The following is a 20667-nucleotide window of genomic DNA, read 5'->3' on the forward strand; positions in this document are numbered from 1 at the left end:
CACATTATGGAATCTGAGATGACACAAAAAGCACATTTTCGGAAAAAATAAAAAAGCCCTGCTTGTCAACAGAAGGACAGTAGGCAACTAGGCGACTAACAACACTAATCACGTCTACTTCCCTATAAACATAGCTTATTTAGACACCCCTGGAAGTTGTGCCATATTTCACAATTACTGTCCCTTTTTACTGTTTGCCCATAAGTTCACAATTTGTTTTATATTTTTGAAAAGATCGGATTTTTGTTCATAAATGACTTCAATTATCTTGCATTTTCCAGGGTTACTTGTCTGACAACCGTAATATCTTGATAAGTAAGATAATATCTAAATAATATTAATATTTAGATAAGTAATCTTGAAATATTAAAACATACAACAATTGTGTAGACTAGTCTGCCTTTCGGCATTCAAAAATTTGTTAAGACTCATCAAGTGCCCCTCCCCACGACAATCTTTAGTAAAAGGCGAAAGATTAACTCGATATGAGGAGAGGCAAGAGCTATGAAAATTGCTAAGGTTGACTTGGGTATATAAAAATAAATCCTAGTAAATCCTCGTGGTTTTTTTTTAACAAAGTTCGAAAGCAATAAGAAATTCAATGTTCAATCAAGTTAAATACGGGCCAAAAAATCATATGATGCGAAAACATATTCAATGAACAGCAATTCATGGGCAACTTTAATGACATGCTACTAAAACTACATCCGCAGAAAATAACATAAATATTTAGTAATCAGGCCCAAATATAATTGTAATGTAGCTGAATGGTCGATCAATTGCTGTAGCCAAAGGCCCCCCTATTGAAATATTCCAACATTTTACTAATTTCTTTCGACATAAATCCGGTTGCTTTGAATGCTTCTCAGAAACTCTAATTCATTAAACAGATGCAGCTTTACAAAACTTTTTTCACAGCAGTGAATCAAGTCTCTGAATTGTTTTTGAAAATAGGAATGCCCCATTTCATTTTCATATGCAAGCCTCTAGATCGTTTAAATGCAAGTTTACCTTTTTGAGAAAAGAAAATCAGGGGTTTCTCACTCTCTTATCAATTTTACTGAAAAGTTGAAACTAATTTCTGAGAACCCAGTGACCGTTCTACTGACTTTGCCAATTATGTTCTCTCTAACAACCATAGAGGGGGTGGGAGGGGCTTTAGTCATTACTACTATCAACAACTCACCGCAGAACCAAGCCGCCTGAGGCCAAAAACAATCGCTTCAGCCATTTTATCGAATATTGGCTCAATTTAAATTTCAGCAGTTTATAATTACGAACTATTTTCGATAAAGATGCATGGGGACTTGGATCCAGCTTGGGCACTTTAAATTAATTATGGCGTCCACCCATTGGCTTTTTCACCATTAATTTTTGTAAATTTTATACTGTGTTTCTTCTTTTTATCATATGGAAAAAGAAAATTATTTTCAATGTATTCAAGGACTAAGTAACTAACGGCAGGGTCTCTCTTCACTTTGAATAACGTATTGTACCCATTATTGGTTAGGGGTTCATGGACTTTGGTTTCCCCTCGAAAAGGGTACGCCGATCCCAGAGGTACTGCTCTACCGGACCAACGCGTGAAGGGAGTGGAGCAAGCCCCGACATCCCTCCGGTTTCCAAAAATCAGTTTAATATTCTGGGCCCCATGTAGGGGCCGTATCAGATATTAAACTGATAAGAATAGGTACTACACTTTGATTTTAGCCAAAAGGCCGAGAAGCGATAACTTAACAAGGATTGTCAAAATAATTTCAAGAATACGAGTAACAAAGTTTGTCACAAAATTTATTTCGGTCCCAATTCTCAAATAACATTCAATTAACTTATCACTTTGTTTTTAGATTTTTGTAAACAGTACGAAACATTTCCCGTTATATCAAAGTTTGTCTCCAAATTTTAATGGTAAACGGTAAATTTTCCAATCAAGACTTGGACAAAATTGTCACTCAAAAAGCCAACAGAAAAGATAACACCTTAAATCAGAGATAATATTCTCTTGGCCCTTTAGCTGACAATGATCGGAACCAGCATTGATGAATAACGTTAATTCACGGCAATTAAGGGGGTGGGGGACAGAGAAGAGTTTTTTTCGAAATCCAGAGAGAACAATTCTCTTGTTTTTTTACTTTTTTTTTACAAAAACACCCCAAAAAACACCCTCATTTGCAATAAAAATTGTCAATCCACCAGTCAACACCACTGGTATTGATCAAAAGCGCCAATTCATGGAAACTAGGGGACAAGGCTGAACCCAATGAGCTAACCCCCGATATTTTTGTCCGACTCGTTAAAACGTAGCGCAATGCATTTAAACAAGTTTCCGATGTTTTTTTTTTTGTTTTTTTTTTGTATTCCTTGCTGAAAATAGATTTGTAAACAGACAGCCCAAGGGGAAGGGGAGAGGGAGTGAAATCCGGTATTCTCCAGATTCCAGGCAGGGGAATCTCGTTGTCTTTTCAATTTCTTTAACAAAAATACAAAGAAAAAAAAAAACAAGCACTTTTTCAATGATAATACCACGAAGAGATTTTTTCGAATCTAAGAGGAGGAATGCAGGAAAAACATCTTGTAGAGAAAATTTCCTTCCCCGAATTAAAACAACTGGTTTTCCATATATACTACATGGTAACAATGCAAGTTTTATTAAGACATTATTAAATTTGCTTCAAATATGGAAACAAAAGCTGAATTTTCAATCACCTAAGAAAGATATACAGACACGAAACAGTGAGACTTTATCAAATAAATGATTGCTTACTTTATTGTATAAGTATGTATAAGTCCTTTTCATTTGTCATTTACTTGAGTAATTCTATAATTCCATTTTCTTACTAACCATGTAGCCCAGAAGACTGTCTTGAAGAATAGATGGCCTTCAAGTAGAATTCCAGTTTTATAGGAGAATTTGATCAAAGCTTATTAAACAACTCTAAGGTTCGAAACCATAGAAAAGTAGGGTCGTAATTTGTTATGGAGCTGGAAGGTGCAACTGCCCCTCCCAAACCTTGTTTTTCCTCTCCCCCAAACCTCATTCCCCTACCCCCTTCTGAAATTTAATTTCTTCCAAAATTGAGTCTAAACTAATATAAACCTATAAATTTAAGGATCTACAGAAACACATCTCTTTTTTTTCTTTTTTTTAAAGTAAATTTATAGCTTTTTTAGAGTACTAAATAGTGCCTCTGTGGTACCAAATGGCTTCTTTTTAGTTTTTACTGCTATTTTCACTTTATTTTGGACAAAGGGTTCCATCTTTGCTCCTCCATCCCCTTCAAGTTTGGATTTTGACGAAATTATGCCACTGTAGAAAAGCAAAAGAAATGAAAAAAAAAGTCCAATAAGATGAAGTCGAACTCGAAGGACTTAGTAGAAAGAGTTCATGCCAACACCATATTCCTCTTTCATAGGGTATTTCATTGAGCCTATGGTTTGCCGCGCTTAAAGCACGAATCCTTAAAGCCGTCAATGGTTAGACCATTGCTCAAGTGGTAGTAACCATCCGCTTCACATATACCAACAATATACTCATTCTCATTTGGGGTTCCCATCTAGCCCATCTACTCGACTTTTTGTAGTCAATTACAGACAGTTGAAATTTTTGTTTCTGGCCCAAATCCCTTGGCTTATATATGCAAGTTCACTTGCATAAGAGTCGAGGCAGATTACAGGAGGCCCTTGTAGGCCTTGAATTGGACTCGTTATTTCTATTCATATTCATTTCTTTGGCGGGGTAATCAGTTGTAAATAGATTGCCAAATTTGTCAATATGCTGCTTCCCCCTTTCTGCGACCGTGAATTAAAATGAGAGAGAACCTCCAACAGGTTGAACCCAACCCACCGTGAATTAGCATGAGAGGGTTGACTCTAGTTCAGCGTTGTCGAGTGATAGCCATGAGAGGGAAATTTTCAAGTAATTTAACCCGTAGTCAACCTGTGTGTGTTCCCCAGCGAGAACCTCCAACAGGTACGACTCTAGTTTGGCATTTGTGAAGGGACACACATGCACGGAAAGGTGTGGCATAAATGGCAGACAGTAACAACGGCAATCAAAGGGATAAAATTAACCCTTGACTGGGCAGCCCACTTAATTCAACAATCTGTCTTGGCTTTTTTTTACAATTGGCCATGACTTCCACTTTTCCCACAACTATTCCCTCTTTTTTAAATTCAAAACACACGCAGGTGTGTTTTTTTTTCAACACACGCAGGTTGACTACGGGTTAAATTACTTGAAAATTTTCCTCAAATGGCTATCACTCGACAACGCTGAACTAGAGTCAACCCTCTCATTCTAATTCACGGTGGGTTGGGTTCAACCTGTTGGAGGTTCTCTCTCAGGTTAATTCACGGTCGCAGATACACATTTCTTGAGCAATGCTTTGCCTTTTACTTTTTAGCCTAAGTAAATTAAGTGGCTATGCTCTAAGGATAATAAATCCAGAAATAGTTACTTTTTAAGACGAAACAAAAGAGGACTAAATGTAGCTGGGACTTGAATCGCTTTTAAATCATCTAAGGGCTTAACAAATAAATACAAGAATCATTTCCCTTCCAATTTCGTACAGGCCCATTGGCCCATCACAAAGGCTTCTCCCTCTGGAGGCAAAATAGCCAGCCACTTGTCAACAGAAGGGCAGTAGTAGCTCACCATCATAACAACAACATGGCGGAGTATAGAGAAAAAAAAGGAAAAAGAAAAAGATGAAAATCAATACTTCAAGGTTAAACAATTAAATTACATTCACTATATACATTCATAGCTCGTATATGACGTACAACGGCAGGATTGTATATATTAATATATTATTATATTAGTATATAATAATATTAGTGTATATATTAATATATATAATTTTATATTTTATATATAATTTTATATATAATTAATATATTAGTGTATATATTAATATATATAATTTATAATATATATTATAATCTATATATTAAGTATAGGACATACTTAAGTCTATATATTCGTCTGTAAAGTTTTTATTTTCCTATCCTTACCAATGTCAAGATAAGAAAAAGTAGCTAGCCTAGAAACTTTGAGAGATTTAGGCTACATTTCTTATAAGAGGCAAATTTTTATGAAAAATATGTATAATAGATAGAGCACTCTAGAGGAAAGAGCAAAGCAATCAGAAAATTTCTAATCTAAAGCCTAGGGCTATATCTGACCTTATTAAGCTGGCGGGGACTCACATAATAATTCATTTTTATATTAAAAAGAATACATTTCCTGTTACCCACATGGAAACCTCACTAATTATTCAACCGATTTTACCATCGACTTTTAATTTTAGCGAAAATATATATGATTTTTTCTCTGAATATTTTCTTCTTTTTCACAACTTGCTTTCCAATAGAATTTAGCATACAAATAACTATTAAGCAATAAATGCATTACGTTAGTCAGTTATGAAAACTACCCCTACATATGGCAGCGTGCTATAATTAAGTTTTAATTCCAATGCACCAGCTTATTGAAATGCCTAGCCCAGGTTGCATTCAGCAGCCACGGTGATTAGCAGTTAGCGTAAAGAGGGTAACGGGTGATAAATAATTCCTAAGCTGAATAGTTGACGGATGTAAGTTTACTCTTTTGCTAGAATAGTGAAAGACATATTGAAAATATAAACGAGAAAATTATATATTTCTATGCGATAGTAGTAAGATAAATTTATCAACGATGAGGCTTTTTATGAGGAAGGCGTAGAGGTTTTATCTTTTGTAGGTTACATTTGGGTATAATGTCCCCCTTTTTTCGTTGGGGGATGGGGTATATACACAGAGGCTTGCCCGTTGGTATATTTGGGACATATCCATTTTAAAAAATATTGATGTATCAGGTTCCACATCTAATACAAAACTGATGAAATTTCCATTTAAGTACGTGGTCCTATATCGTCTGAGACAATAGAAAATTACACCCTCTCACTAAAAGAATAGGCAGTCATTGTTCCTAGAAAATCAATAAAAGGATCACGTGACACATTTGATCCTGGGTATAGAGGGACATCTTTTGTTTTTTCTGCTAGTTGAACAGCATGCCATTGTTCCTAGAAAATCAATTTACGTCTAGACTGTATGACGGTTCTGCTCCTAGAAATGGTGGAAAATCCTTTGTTTGCAGATAGCAAAAGATTATGTGTGTGTTACGTACGAAAATATTGGTTTATTATCAATTTGGACCATGACCTTAATTGAAGGGTCCTGAAGGTTTTTTCTTAACCCTCATAGACTCTTAAGCAATCAAAGAAAAACACTCTTTATTATGTAACAGACACCTATATCTTGAAGAAAACATTCCCTATTATACAACATCTAATGGAATCATGATTCAGCAAGGGCCCCAGAAGCATTTTTCCTGCACCCAAGATTGTTAAACAATCAAAGAAACTAGGAAGTAACAAGCACCTGCATCTTTTAAAAATATTTCCTATTACATAAGAACAACCTACATGTTCAAGAGAATTAATAACGGCTTCTTCTTGAGGGGGACCGTCGTTAAACTTCTTCGTCGTCTTAAATCATCAAAGGAAAAAAGGAATAGTGGCTATAGGCCGGTTTAAACAAATTGAGGTGATACTACTGCTGTTGGGAGTCTAAGCTATTTATTTGGTTATACATTTATAAAGTATATTTGAAAGACTATCCAAAGATGGCACTACACTTGTATCTAATCAAAGTATGAAGATGGCCCCTCTCCGATTCAATTGGAGTGGGATAAACCTAACAAGGCTCGAAAATAAGGTATTTTTTCAATATCCTTCATTCTAGTGCTGAAAACTTAGCGTTTTACTGTGGCCCTAAGAAAGGAATTGAAGGATCCTAATCTTTCGATTAATAATCCTTCTCAGCCTAATATAAATTCTTTTTAAAGCTTAAAATCATGGAATAACAATTGTCACTCTTTTTCCATGTTGCCAATGATGTTCCAGCATGGATGATCTTCTGTCGGATTTCCTTGGGAAATAAGAAATGCCAATTGTGGACCCAGGTGTAGAATAATTTATGGTCATTGCACCTTTAGCTGGTAGTCTGGTCCCATCACATCTGAAGTGTCACTTTGGAGGCCGACGAATGGAATAATTTCTCGTTATCAAACCTATAGTATAATGTTAATACAACCGAAGTCATTTTGGGTATATTAATAATATACTTTCTGGTCATGAAACCCTTAGGTAGTAGCGAGGTCCTTCTAACTCAGAACGCCCAATCTTAAATATAAGCCAGCACCTCCCTCAAACATTTTACCAACTAGTATCATATTGTTTTTCAGCCTAATTCAAAACCTTTTCCAGGGTGAAATCAAAAGTGTTTCAATGAGCTAATACGCTCTTACCATTTTTAGGCTCATATACAAAAATATCAAGGGACCTACAATATCTCCGAGAACATTTAAATATTAAAGGAGTTGGAACAAGCCTATAGCAGAGTGAGCATGAAGGGAGGGGGGAAGCTAAGTGTGGGGGTTAACCCTGTTAATATGGCTCCCCTATCTTTGATTTAGACGTGTTGGTGCGGAATCTTGGCCTCAATAAGGACTATGAATGGTTTGACCAGCTGTCAGCAAGCAAGATAGAAAAAGTGCCCGTCCCGCAAAGTAAGAGTGAAAAGGAAGGAGTAGGACAAATTGGAAGTGGTTCACCCCCTGTTTTACCTGATTTTTATTTAGCCAATTCTACTTTGCGTAATATTTATGTGTTTAGGGCTGAGTCTAGAGACCCATTTAATACTTTTACAAGTGGTAGTATTCATACGGATACAATTGACATAGTCCATTCCTATGTAAGCAAGATTCAGGCTCTTCTTGAAAAACAGATTTGAGGGGTAGGGGGTGGGGACAGTTTTAAAGCATCTATCACTCCAAAAATATTTTTTAAAGGAAAAGTCAAATGAGGTGTACTCGCAATACCTGCAAACTGAAATCCAGATACTTCTTCCAGACCGATATAATTTTGAAGGTGTCTTTTCAGATTAGGTGGAAAGGACTATGAATATGGTGGAAAATCTTAATGAAAACGGGAGCAGGTCAGTAGTTTTATTTATAGAGAATCTAGATGTCAATGTAACTAAATTTAAAAGAAAATTTGTTTTACAGGTGGAAGGGGGAAGGCGATGCAAAGTATAAAGAATATTTAAAGGGTTTTAGAGAAGTATAATTATTTTCTTTCGATACGAGCTTAGAGTTCTTCAAGTACGCTGTCATTGCTGCAGAGCGTTGAGCCTCAGCAAAGGATCCCACTAAGACACATTTGCTGTCTTAAGTGTTATCCTGTAACACTTAAGGGGATAAACATTTTGGAGAGGTTTAACAAGCGTTTACAGATTTGGACCTCTGTTTTACAGTAAGAAACAGAGTATGAAGAAGGTGAACTGAAAGAAAAAAGGGGGTGATGTATTCAGTGAGGGCTCCGTCCATTGAATAGGTGAAACATCGGCTTCTATACGAGCTTGCTACTCAACCTGATGGATTGGACATATCTTATATCCCAAATATTAGTTGGACATTAATTGAAATAGAAAGGTGCGTGGAGAGCATGTTATCACTGTACGATATGTATGTCTAGATTCTATACTGAATTAAAATTAAAATATCACTGGGGGAACTGTAAGTGACACCTTCGTCAACAAAAGATATGATGCAAAACAAAGGGTGAAAAAGAAATATTTGAACTCTTTTTAAACCCAACGTTCAGTAAAATGTGCGAGAGCGTGCATCACAGGAGTCGTTCTGACATAGTAACCGAATTAAAAGAATCTGCTCGAATCATTACCGATCCAAATTTCACAATGTTCATGATCATAAACTCAAATATGGTCCTACTACATAGGAAAAAAAGAAATGCAGTTTTAAATAACAATATTGTTGCTGGTAGTGAATGGACTATGACAGGGGTCATATGTCTGGTTATGGTCTCAGAAATTGATTTGCTAAGTTGTTTCGCTGTGAATTACCCTCTGGATAAACGAAAAAATTTACCCCGGTTGTCACGAATTATGCATCCTCTAAATTACAAGATTGGGGTTCTGGGATGGATTTTAAAGAGAATGTTTCATAAAATCTCAGGTCCAGCGCGTGATCCCCTGGCAAGCAATTGAAATCACTACAAAGTGGAAAAGGTTTTAAAAAAGCAAGAAATGCCCCATCACTCATCAATCTCAACTCAGGTCAGAAGCGTAAAACATCAATCTTGTCAAAAAAGGAATGAAAGCCAAGAGTAGAAATTCTAAGATAGAAAAATGATTTCTTTTCCTAGAAATGGCATATCAACCAGATAAAGAATTTCATCCTTCAGTTGCCTAATCTCTAAATATTTTTGATGTGGAAAACGTTCATGTAAGCATAAAAAATGGTTACTATGAACAATTTTACCCACAACTTCAATTCTCTGAAAACGCAGATTATCAAATTTCTTCAAATGAAGATCATTTCAAAGATTTGACTTCCATATTTATAGATTTACATATGGTTATAAAATCTAACAATGAAAATACCAAGCACGGCCGAAAGGTTATCCTACGAAAATTGTGCACTACAGAATTTGTTTATGCAAATCAGTGTCTACATAAATGGGATGTTGATGAGCACAAGCAATAATATTTCAAACTATTCTGATTACATAAAATTCATGTTGATGACTCCAATTGTCTATAAGCTGTTGAGATGTTCGACTATTGGATATGAATATAAAACGGACACTGACACTAGCAATGTACTTAGAAATGCGACAACTAAGGATTTACCCTTAGCTGGGAAAATAAATGATGAGATGTCTAATATACCTCAATGGTGCCTCCTAACGTTAAGATTGATATAAAGCTACTATTTTCTCTGTCCAAATTGATTTTGAGAAGAGTGCTTGACACTGAACCTGATGCAACAATCTCTCTCACCTCGGCAATACTTCATGTACGAAAACAACTACTTACGGGTTCTATTGCTTTGGCAATAGAGAAATTAAGAAGTAGTTTCAATAATATCAAACTGCTATTTTCTCAAACAATCACGAATCAACGATATATTGCTACAGGTACACGTACCTACACCGACTTGTCATTTATTAATTGTAAAATTTCTTCAAAACTTACTTTGGCCTTAAAAAAAAGCTAGTGCCATAGAATTACGAACAAATTCCCAACATAAATTTGAAATGTTTGGACTTTTATCTCTTGTATGTGAAGTAAATGGAAATCCCCTCTACAAATTATCTGTTAATAAATCCTACAGGATCTTATATTAACTGACGATGCAACCCCTAGGTCGAGATTCACAATCATTTGAAAATAACATAACCGAAGAAATGTTTGCAAAAACTCATGGTATCCTTGAGTTGGATTTGTCTGGTTCTCACGATATGAGTATTGTCCAAACGGGCAGAGTAAATGTAGAGTGTACCTTGGCTGAACTGTTGGAGGCGAGTATAGCATTAATCTCGCTAAATCAATTTGAAACCTATGGGGAAATTACCCCAGATGGAAGTGTTCTATTAGACTTGGCACCATAAATACAAATCAATTAATAAATGTACTCTGTTTGGACCTCTATATGTCCAAATACAAGTCTTATTGCAACATCTTTGAAAACTCGACCATATTAAAAAGTTAACAACACCCTTATCATTGTTAATAGTTGCCCATCAACTGTAAAGACGGCTCATTGCCTATGCAACTTTCAAATAGGTTAAAATATATAATTTTTCGATCATCTTGTCTTACTTTAACCTTTCTACACGCCTCACATTAAAAAATTCCTTGAGCAAAGTGAAAATAATATTATTGGAAATCGGAAGCGAGTTCAGTATTTTTCAACCAAAAGCTGTGGTTTTCATGCACTATTTTATTCTATCTTTGGTGTCGTGGATATATTTACAGTGACTTTCTCAGTATTTATGGTGTCAATCTTTGATTGAACGAGTTACAATTTAGGGTGCTGAAATAAATTTCAGCACCGTAAGAGTGAAATGCTTTAAAGTTGTTAGTGAATTTGTTTATTAATTAAACTTTAATGTAAAAAAATCTCGTTGTCCCTTGGATTTCTTCTTCCACGTACAGGTAACCGTCGGTAATGATAAGTGGTGGCAGCTCTTCAGAATTCAACTTGTATTTATCTTGGCATGCAAAGTAAGGTTGATATTTTCTGTAATATATTGTAACTTCATTTTTACTCTCTTCGTAAAGTCAATAATACTATTTTGATTCATTTTATATAATTCAAGTGTTTCAATTTGATTATTTTAACCAACGTCACATACAAAATTCTCATATAAAGAATTACTTTCTGTTACAGCCAAGTAAAAACCTGTAGGCTTATAATAATAGTAGCTAGTATCTTAACAGCGAAGTTACAAAACGAGACTATGTTATTGACAGCAATCTTATCCAGCAACTAGCTGGGACCAGGTGGCATCGCCGCTTGGCCCCATCTAGTGGCACGCGGCAGGCTTCTATATATGGATTCTCATATGTATATACAACGGATATGTGCTAATTTTTAACTGCGTAAAACTTGTGGACGTACAACATTCTTCGCTGTTCCATTGTCTGTGCATATAAATAGATTGTCCTGTTTATCGACTCTTTATCTGTATTAAGATTTATACCACATTTTTTCCAATGAATGCCCTTGAGCTTTGTTGATGGTGATTGTAAATGCTAATCGAATTGGGAATAGCAATCTTTTTAATTGAAAAGTCAGATCCGTTGGAATCATGGGAATGCGAGGAATAAGAAGAGCCTCACCATCAGAAGGCCCTATCAAGATTGTTGCCTCTATTACGTTATCTCTGGTGTTTCCTCATGGTGTGCCCTTTTTGGTGCCATTGTAGGATTAGTGGTACTCTCTGTTTGAGCCGCAAACATTTACATTGAATAAGATGTCATATTGAATATGACATTATATATTAAAACTAGCTGTTGGGGTGGCGCTTCGCGCCACCCCAACACCTAGTTGGTGGGGCGCTTCGCGCCCCCCCCGCCAAGCCCCCCCCCCCCCGCGCGTAAGTCGTTACGTGCCATATTAGTTACGCGCCATTGTAGTTGTGTCCCTGTGTCCCACCTGTGAATATAGATAGATTTATATATGTGTTTCAAACTACGTAAAAATTGCGAATATACAACATTCTTGGCTTTCCCATTGTCTGTCCATATACAAAGCCGTATGTACTAATAATGACGTCATATGCAAACGCTCTTTTTACAAACAAACAAACATGCATACACACAACTCGTTTTTATATAGATAGATAGATAGATAGATACAATACAAATTAACTACGTAAAACTTGTGAATATACAACAGTCTTCGCTGTCCCATTGTCTGTGCGTATAAATAGATTGTCAGGTTTACCGACCCTCAAAGATGCAACATACAATTGTACATTGGTAAAGCAATCTGTATTAAGATCTATACCGCATTTTTCTAGTGATTGTCCTTGAGCTTTGTTGATGGTGGTTGCAAATGCTAATCGAATTGGGAATTGCAATCTTTTAAATTGAAAAAGCAGATCCGTTGGAATCATGGGAATGCGAGGAATAAGAACAGCCTCACCCTCATAAGGCCCTGTCAAGATTGTGGCCTCTATTAGGTTTTCCATTGTTTTTTTTACGGCAAGTCGCGTGCCATTGCAAAGCTTTGGTGGGTTGATATTTCTTAAAAGTATTATTGGTACGCCTATTTTTAGTTGTAGCACGTGTGGTGGAAACCCTGAAGGATCTATGGAATTTAAAAATTCAGATGGATAATTAACCGCTTCATTTGGTTCCAAAATACAAATTAACTGCGTAAAACTTGCGAATATACAACATTCTTCGCTGTCCAATTGTCGCTGCATATAAATAGATTGTCAGGTTTACCGACCCTCGAACATGCAACGTACAATTGTCCATGGGAAAAACAATCAGTATTAAGATCTATACCACATTTTTCTAATGATTGACCTTGAGCTTTGTTAATGGTGATTGCAAATGCTAATCGAATTGGGAATTGCAATCTTTTAAATTGAAAAGGCAGATCCGTTGGAATCATGGGAATGCGAGGAATAAGAACAGCCTCACCCTCAAAAGGCCCTGTCAAGATTGTGGCCTCTATTAGGTTTTCCATTGTTTTTTTTACGGCAAGTCGAGTGCCATTGCAAAGCTTTGGTGGGTTTATATTTCTTAAAAGTATTAAAACAATATTGTTGATTTCTTGGACGTCTATATTTTTGGGTGCGAGAATCGCTCTTTCACTTAGCCATTTATTATTTTTATAATTTTTTAGAATATTCGGAAATACTTTTTCAATCAATTCATTTTTGGACGTCACTAAATTACAGAAATCAGCAGGTAGTTGTATACGTCCTGAAATTGAGTCTACTGGGAGCTTTCCGTTTCCCATTGCCAGCAATTGATCTGAAAATGTTTGACCAGAGTCATCGTTTTGCAATCGGACACGCATATTTGTAGTTAATTTTAATGTTTTTACGCGTGCCCATAAATTAGAATTTTTCAGGCAAGCATTCATTTCGTCTGCAGGAGTTGATTTAAGTATTATAGGTAATGTTTGCCTGAAATCTCCCATCGTATCATAAATGTCTTTTTGTTCCGACGTTAACTTGGAAATGTTATTTTGTACATACGACAATAGATCACTCGTACTGTAACTTTGTTCACGATCCAATTCTACACATGTCGAAACAGCAGCAATACGGTTAGGTGAAGGCATTCCCAAATCCTGAAGAGGTTTGTTTGCCATACGTACACACAAATCTTCTATAACAACTAAAGTGTAGTTATAAATTTCTGATGTAAAATCAAAAGTCATATCTGACGTCTCTAACTGTTTTCGATGGAGTATATCTTCGGACATGACGTCAGTCAACACAGAAACATGACGTCACCTGACGTCACCATCCACAGACAGACACACAGACAGACAACTTATTTTTATATATATAGATAGATAGATAAAAGCTTCCTTATATCGCAATGACGTCATTTTGAATATGACGTTATATATAGATATATCTTTTACTTCTTCTTTATTTATTTTTTTCTTTCTAGATTTTTTTTATTTTTTCCTTTTTTAAATTTTTACCTTTCTTATTTTTTCAGATTTTTCCTTTTTCTTGATTTTTTTAATTTTTTAGATTTTTTTTATTTTGTTTTAGTTTTTTCTTTTTTCATATTTTTTTTGTTTTTTCTCTTTTTTTGTTTTTTTTTTAAACAGATTTTAAATAGTGTAACAGACAAACAAACAGTATATTTGTATAGAAATGTACTGCGGTAACTATTAATATGCTACTACTACTACTACTAATAACTCACTGCAGCACCAAGCCTATATTTGTATAGAAATGTACTGCGGTAACTATTAATATGCTACTACTACTACTACTAATAACTCACTGCAGCATCAAGCCGCCTGAGGCCAACACAGCTACGCACGCTCCTCCTCCAACCTAATCTATTTAAAGCCTCCCTCTTTACACCCTCCCAGGAAGTTCCCATTTCCTTTAAATCTTTATTTATGACATCCTCCCAACCCAGACAAGGACGACCTGCTTTCCGTGTAGCCCCAGACGGTTGGCCAAAAAGGACAATCTTCGGTAATCTGTCATCCTTCATCCGTAGAACGTGGCCTAACCATCTCAATCTTTCTTTCATTATAGCCCCAGAAAGCAGGATTGAACCACACTTTTCGTACAACCTACTGTTTGAAATACGGTCAGTCCGCCGAGTACCCAGAACAATCCGTAGGCAATTTCTCTGGAAAACATCTAGTAAATTTTCATCTGCTTTTCGGAGTGCCCATGCTTCAGAGCCATATTTGACCACTGTCGTCACTGTAGCTTCCAATAATCTAATCTTGGTTTGTAGACTTATCTTTATATTCTTCCAAACTTTTTTTAACTGTGAAAAAACACCTGAGCTTTAGCTATTCTACTTTTAACATCTTCACTGCTCCCACCATCTTTACTAATAATACTACCAAGGTAACTGAAGCTGCCAACCTGATCAATCTTTTCGTTACCTAATGTCACCTGTTCATCTTCACTTATTCCTAGCGTTAGTGACTTAGTCTTCTTAACATTAATTTTAAAGCCTATTTTAGCACCCTGAACTCGTAAAACCTCTAAAAATTCATTCATTTTGCTCACACTTTCATCTAATATGCTTAAATCATCAGCATAATATAAGTCCAGGAGCGTTCTTCGTCCTCATTTGATTCCATGGTCTCCAATTGCCTTTCCTGTGCTCCTTAAGACGATATCCATCAAAATGATCCATATAAAGGGGGATAGAACAGAACCCTGCTTAACTCCTGATTTAATACAAAACCAGTTACTAACCTCATTTCCTACCTTAGCCGCAGCAGTATTATTCTTGTACATAGCGCAAATCACTTTAATGTATTTGTCTGGTATACCATATAACGATAAGACCTTTGTTAACGCTGTTCTATCAACAGAATCGAAAGCTTTCTCATAATCGATAAAACTAAGGACCAAAGGTGTTTGACAACGAAGGGACTTCTCAATTATTAACCTAAGAGTGAAAACATGGTCGACACAGCCTCTACCTTTTCTAAAACCGCATTGTTCTTCCCTTAAAACTTTGTCTACAGCATGTCTCAGTCTAAAAAGTATCATATTACTCAGTAATTTGCTACCTACAGAGACCAAACTAATGGCTCGATATTTACGACACTCACTCTTGTCACCTTTCTCATACAGTGGTTTAATTAAGGTTTTCCTAAAATCATTGGGTATTTCCCCTTTTTCAAAAATCACGTTCATAATCTTCAGTAGCTTATTACTAACCTCAGAGCCACCATATTTAAGAAACTCATTAATCATACTATCAGCACCTGGGGCCTTATTATTTTTCAATCCCTTTAGTACTGTCGCCAATTCTTCCTCACTAAACAAATCTTCCTTCACATCCAAGGTATCACAAACTTTTTCATTTTCATCTGTATCTTTTCTTGCAACTGTATATCGGTTTAGCACATTCTCAAAATGTTCCACCCATCTTTCTTTAACTTTTTCCTTATCACTAAGTGTGGCCCCATTTCTATCTTTAACTGGGACTAGTCCGGATTGGCTATTCCCTTTCAATTTATTAAGATGCCAGTATAATATTTTACTATTATGCCGTCTAGCAGCATCTTCCAGATCCTCAGCAATTTTATCCAGCGCCTCCACTTCACATCTCCTTAGTTCATATTTTAATGCTTTCTCCACTTTCTTTACATTCCTTTTGTTTTCATACGACCTATCACTCAGATAATTCTTATACAAACCCCTTCTACTCTCTATTAAACCTAAAGCTTTTTCACTAATATTCCTAGTTGCAGTCTTAGCAATCTTCCCTAGGACACCATCAGCAACTTCACAAATTGTTTTTCTGAAATTATTCCATCTATCTTCCACATTGTCAAATTTTAAACCCTCAAGTTTAGTACTCAACCGTTCCTGGAATTTTTTTTCTCAAATTTTCATCCTGAAGTCTACCAACATCGTAACTTTCCGGAGGGAGTTACCCTTCCAAAATTTCAGCTTTAAATTAACCTTAGACACTACTAGATGGTGATCTTTACTTTTAACATCAATAACGGCACTCTTATACACCCTAGTATCTTGTATTGATCCTGCTAGTCTTCTGCTTGCAATAACATAATCAATAAGGTTTGCTGTCTTACCATCACGTGAATACCATGTCAACTTGTGGGCCATTTTGTGACCAAACACCGTATTGGTTATAACTAGGTTGTTATACCTACAAAATTGCAAAAGCCTATAGCCATTACTGTTTTCTTATCCTACACCAAATTTACCTAGGCTAGGATACCATCTATCCCTATTTCTACCAACCTGGGCATTAAAATCTCCTAGCAAAAACACCATATTTCTACCTGGTACCCTATCTATTTGCTCCTGTAACTGTAAGTAAAATTCATCTGAGTCACTAGTATCTCCATCAGTTGGTTCAATGGGGGCATATTCTAATATAACTGATACCCTAAACTTTTTAGTCATAAAATGAGCAATTAGTATTCTATTATTAATATTTTCCCAGCCTAAACAAGACTTAGCAGCTTCCTTATTCATCATGAGCCCTACTCCCTGTCTATGTACCCCATCCTTCCTGCCTGAGTAAACAAATTCTATGTCACCTAATTTCATGCTTCCTACCCCTGGGATATGAGTTTCTGAAACTGTTCTTTAAATCTTTGAAATTATTTTGGCCTCAAGAAAAGCAGTGATCCCGGATACCAGTGCAGGATGGGGACCAACATATCTTCTCAAGTCTACAGCGAAGCGCTTAAGCCGGCTTAGAACCGGACAGCAAGAAGTCCCTGGGACCTCTAGTAAGTTGGAGGCTTTGTGCAATTCTGGGCCCGTCTTGGTCACAACATGGTTTTCAGCACTTGGCGATGCTCTTCTATCAACAAGAGTCGAAATCCTGCACAGACAGTCCCAAGCCTATTACCTCCGACTCATTATATATTCATGCCTACAAATATTATGCTACTACGAGGAGGCAGCCCATAGTAGATAAATTAGCTAGGAAGAGGTTTTTCAGCCCGAAAACACCCATCAAAACAAACCAAGCCCAGAAAATTATCCAATAATCAGAATCCCGTACGAGTGCTGTGTTGTTTACTAGGCTATAATTTCCCCAAGGGGCGCCACTCCTCAAGTGGGAAATATTAACCGCAAGTTTCCCAGTCTTGCAGGTACCCCAAAAGGGTCGAGGCAGCCCTTTACAGAGGCCGTTGTCCATAAATCTGGATCTTACGCCCTGCCGCAGTTGTCCTCCTATAGAGGATCCTCCCACGATGGTGTTCTGCTTCACCATGCAATTTAACCCATTACTGGGAGAAGGTTTGTAACTCATCTGACGTGTGAACACGGCAGTTGGCCCTGCTGAGTGTACATTTGAGAGGCCTTCTTCCTCCTCCACCTGTAATTATGACTCCCAGGGGAGGGTTCCCCAGTTTCTATTATGGGCCCCACTGGGACAAGGTCCTACTTGGTCTAAGCCTCCTATGGAGCTACTCTACCTATCTGTAGGGCATTCCCCCATCTGTTGTCCTCCACCAAAACCTAGCATGATTATCTAATAATTAACTAACTAATGCAACTAATAAATAGTTGCAGTAAATTATATGACTTGAAGTCATATCCTTCGAATTCGAAAGAGAGCATTAAAGTCAATGTACTGTGGTAACTGTTAAAACAGATTGTATTATTGAATACTTGATTAAATTAGTGGTAGATAATGGAAAAGAACTAAAACCTTTTTTTAGTTTTTTTTTAAATGATTGCCATTGAGCTGTTTTTTATTTTATTTTTATTTTTTATTTTTTTCTTTTTTCGGTTTTTCGCTTTTTTTAGTTTTTCTTTTTTCTTTTTTAGTTTTTTCTAGTTTTTTTTTTATTTTTTTTATGTTTTATTTTTTATATTTTTTTTTAATTTTTTTCTATTTTTAGTTTTTTTTTTTTAGTTTTTTACCTTTTTAATTTTTTTGTTTTTCTTCTTTTTTTAGTTTTCTTTTTCTTCTTTATTTTTGTTTTTTCTTTCTTTATTTTTTTTTTTAGTTTTTTTTTTTTTTTTATTTCTCATTGTGGTTTTTTAATTTTTTAAGTTTTCTTTGTTTTTAGTTTTTTTTTAGTTTATTCTTTTTCAGTTTTTCTTTTTTCATTTTTTTTTCTTTTTTAGTTTTTTTTTCTTTTTTAGTTTTTTTTTGTTTTTCTTTTTTAGCTTTTTTCTTTTTTAGTTTTTTCTTTTTTTTAGTTTTTAACCCTTTTTTATTTTTTTCAATTTTTTTTAATTAGTTTTTTCTTTAGTTTTATCCGCAGTACTTTTTTCAGTTTTTCTTTTTTTAGTTTTTTCTTTTTTCTTTTTTAGTTTTTATTTTTTTAAGTTTTTTTCTTTTTTAGTTTTTATCTTTTTAATTTTTTCTGTTTTTAGTTTCTTCTTTTTTATTTTTTTTATTTTTTATTTTTTTCCTTTTTTAGTTTTTTATTGGCATCGAGGTTTTAAAGTCGCTTTTGTACGGCGGCTTCGTCTACGATTATTTCGGTCATTTGACTGATAGTGTTGGATAGTTGCACTGGTAGTAGTTGGCCATCTGATTCAGATGTAAAGACGGAGTCAAACTGTTGGTTGAGCAGCTCTGTTATTTCTCCTAGATCCGTTGCTTCACTATTGTTTTCCCTCGCCAGACGTCTGATGTTGCGGCGGTTATGATCTTTGCTTGAGAAGTAGTTCCAGAATTTTCTACGAGTTTGGACTCAAATTCCAGGTGCAATTGAATAGCCAGTTGGCACAGTTTGTTACGCGTAGCAGCAAACCTAGCATAGTTAGCTTAGGCCCCCTTCTTTTTGTATTTCTTCCAGCAACGGGATTTCCGGTTCCTCCTTTTCCTGGTTTCCCTGTCATGTATGGTAGAGTTTTAGGTTTGGGGATCATCTTAACCGATGTGTGCCGTTTCTCCGCATCGAGAAGTAGGGTTTGAACATGTTCCGTTTGTCTTCAACAGGTCCTTTGAGGATATTGTCCCAATTAATATTAGATATACCGCGCTGGCTGGTCTACAACTTGGGTCAGGGAGAGATTGTGGATACACTGGATGAATGGAGATCATTCATCTTGCGTTCAATTCGATGGTGACATTGTATACGGGAAACCATCACTCCAGGCTATATTAAGGAATTTAAAGTCTCCGGCAATGAGTAGGTTTCCTTTAAAGTTGGTGGCCGTTTTTTTGAAGACACAGGCAAGGGTCCGCTTGGGTTCTAACATTGAAAGTGATGAGGGGCTTCTGTAAATGCATCTCACCCGGATTAAAACATTTTGCGAGCTTCACAAAGATCGAACCATACTGTTTCTGGGTAATTTGGTCGAAGCGATAATTACATAGGTTTGATGAAATATGAAGCTTCAACTAGGGCTATAATACCTTAATGGCAATCAGGTTTTGAAAGATTGGATATTAGCTGGTGTCCCGGAACTTTAACATGTTGGTCAGTTACTTGATTCCGGCAATTCATTTGACATACTTCGGTAAGGGATTAAATCATAATCTTTATTATAAACTGCTGACCTGAGTTTGTTGATTTTGTTCGGTAGCCGGTCTATATTCGTGATGGCTACGCAGACATCGTTGGATATTTGCACTTCTTCTTGGCCATCCGCTTTCGAGTCACTTTCGCTATCATCAATAGAAACAAAGCTTATCTCTTCTTCATCTTCCTGAGAAGCGTCTGCAGTTACAAACGAGTCTGACGATTTATCACTAATAATGCCATCAAGGATTACTTCAACTTTTTTATTTTTACCAAAAAGGGCATAGCTATTTACACTATATGCTGATGGTGGGGTGACAATGGGAATCACACCACCATTACTTCCGGGTTTTTTGGACCATTTTGTTGCCTCGGATAACCAGATCTAGTTCACCATTAAATACACGATCATGTAATTCTGCCAGTAATAGCTTTCTGCTTTCCTGTCAGCTTTGACCTTGTCGTGGCGGAACTTTACAGCGTCGTTTTCGTTCCTTCTTTCGTAAATCGTATTCAGGATTTTTCTGGGCAGCGAACAGACGGTAACTGTGAAGTCAATTAGTACAGTGGTGATGGACGGATTTTGAGCGGATGCTATAGAC

The 20667-nt window shown here is 36.1% G+C and overlaps 2 non-coding genes across 2 annotated transcripts; both read right to left on the bottom strand.

Annotated features, from left to right (window-relative positions):
* Positions 1–388: 388 nt before the first annotated feature.
* LOC136027800 (U5 spliceosomal RNA) lies at positions 389–504 on the bottom strand. The gene has a single exon (XR_010617663.1). It is a non-coding gene; the product is annotated as a U5 spliceosomal RNA (small nuclear RNA).
* A 1034-nt stretch (positions 505–1538) lies between these two features.
* LOC136027792 (U2 spliceosomal RNA) lies at positions 1539–1730 on the bottom strand. Its single transcript, XR_010617657.1, has one exon. It is a non-coding gene; the product is annotated as a U2 spliceosomal RNA (small nuclear RNA).
* Positions 1731–20667: the final 18937 nt, after the last annotated feature.

This window comes from Artemia franciscana, chromosome 5, assembly GCF_032884065.1.
Source record: "Artemia franciscana chromosome 5, ASM3288406v1, whole genome shotgun sequence".
Taxonomy (NCBI): domain Eukaryota; kingdom Metazoa; phylum Arthropoda; class Branchiopoda; order Anostraca; family Artemiidae; genus Artemia; species Artemia franciscana.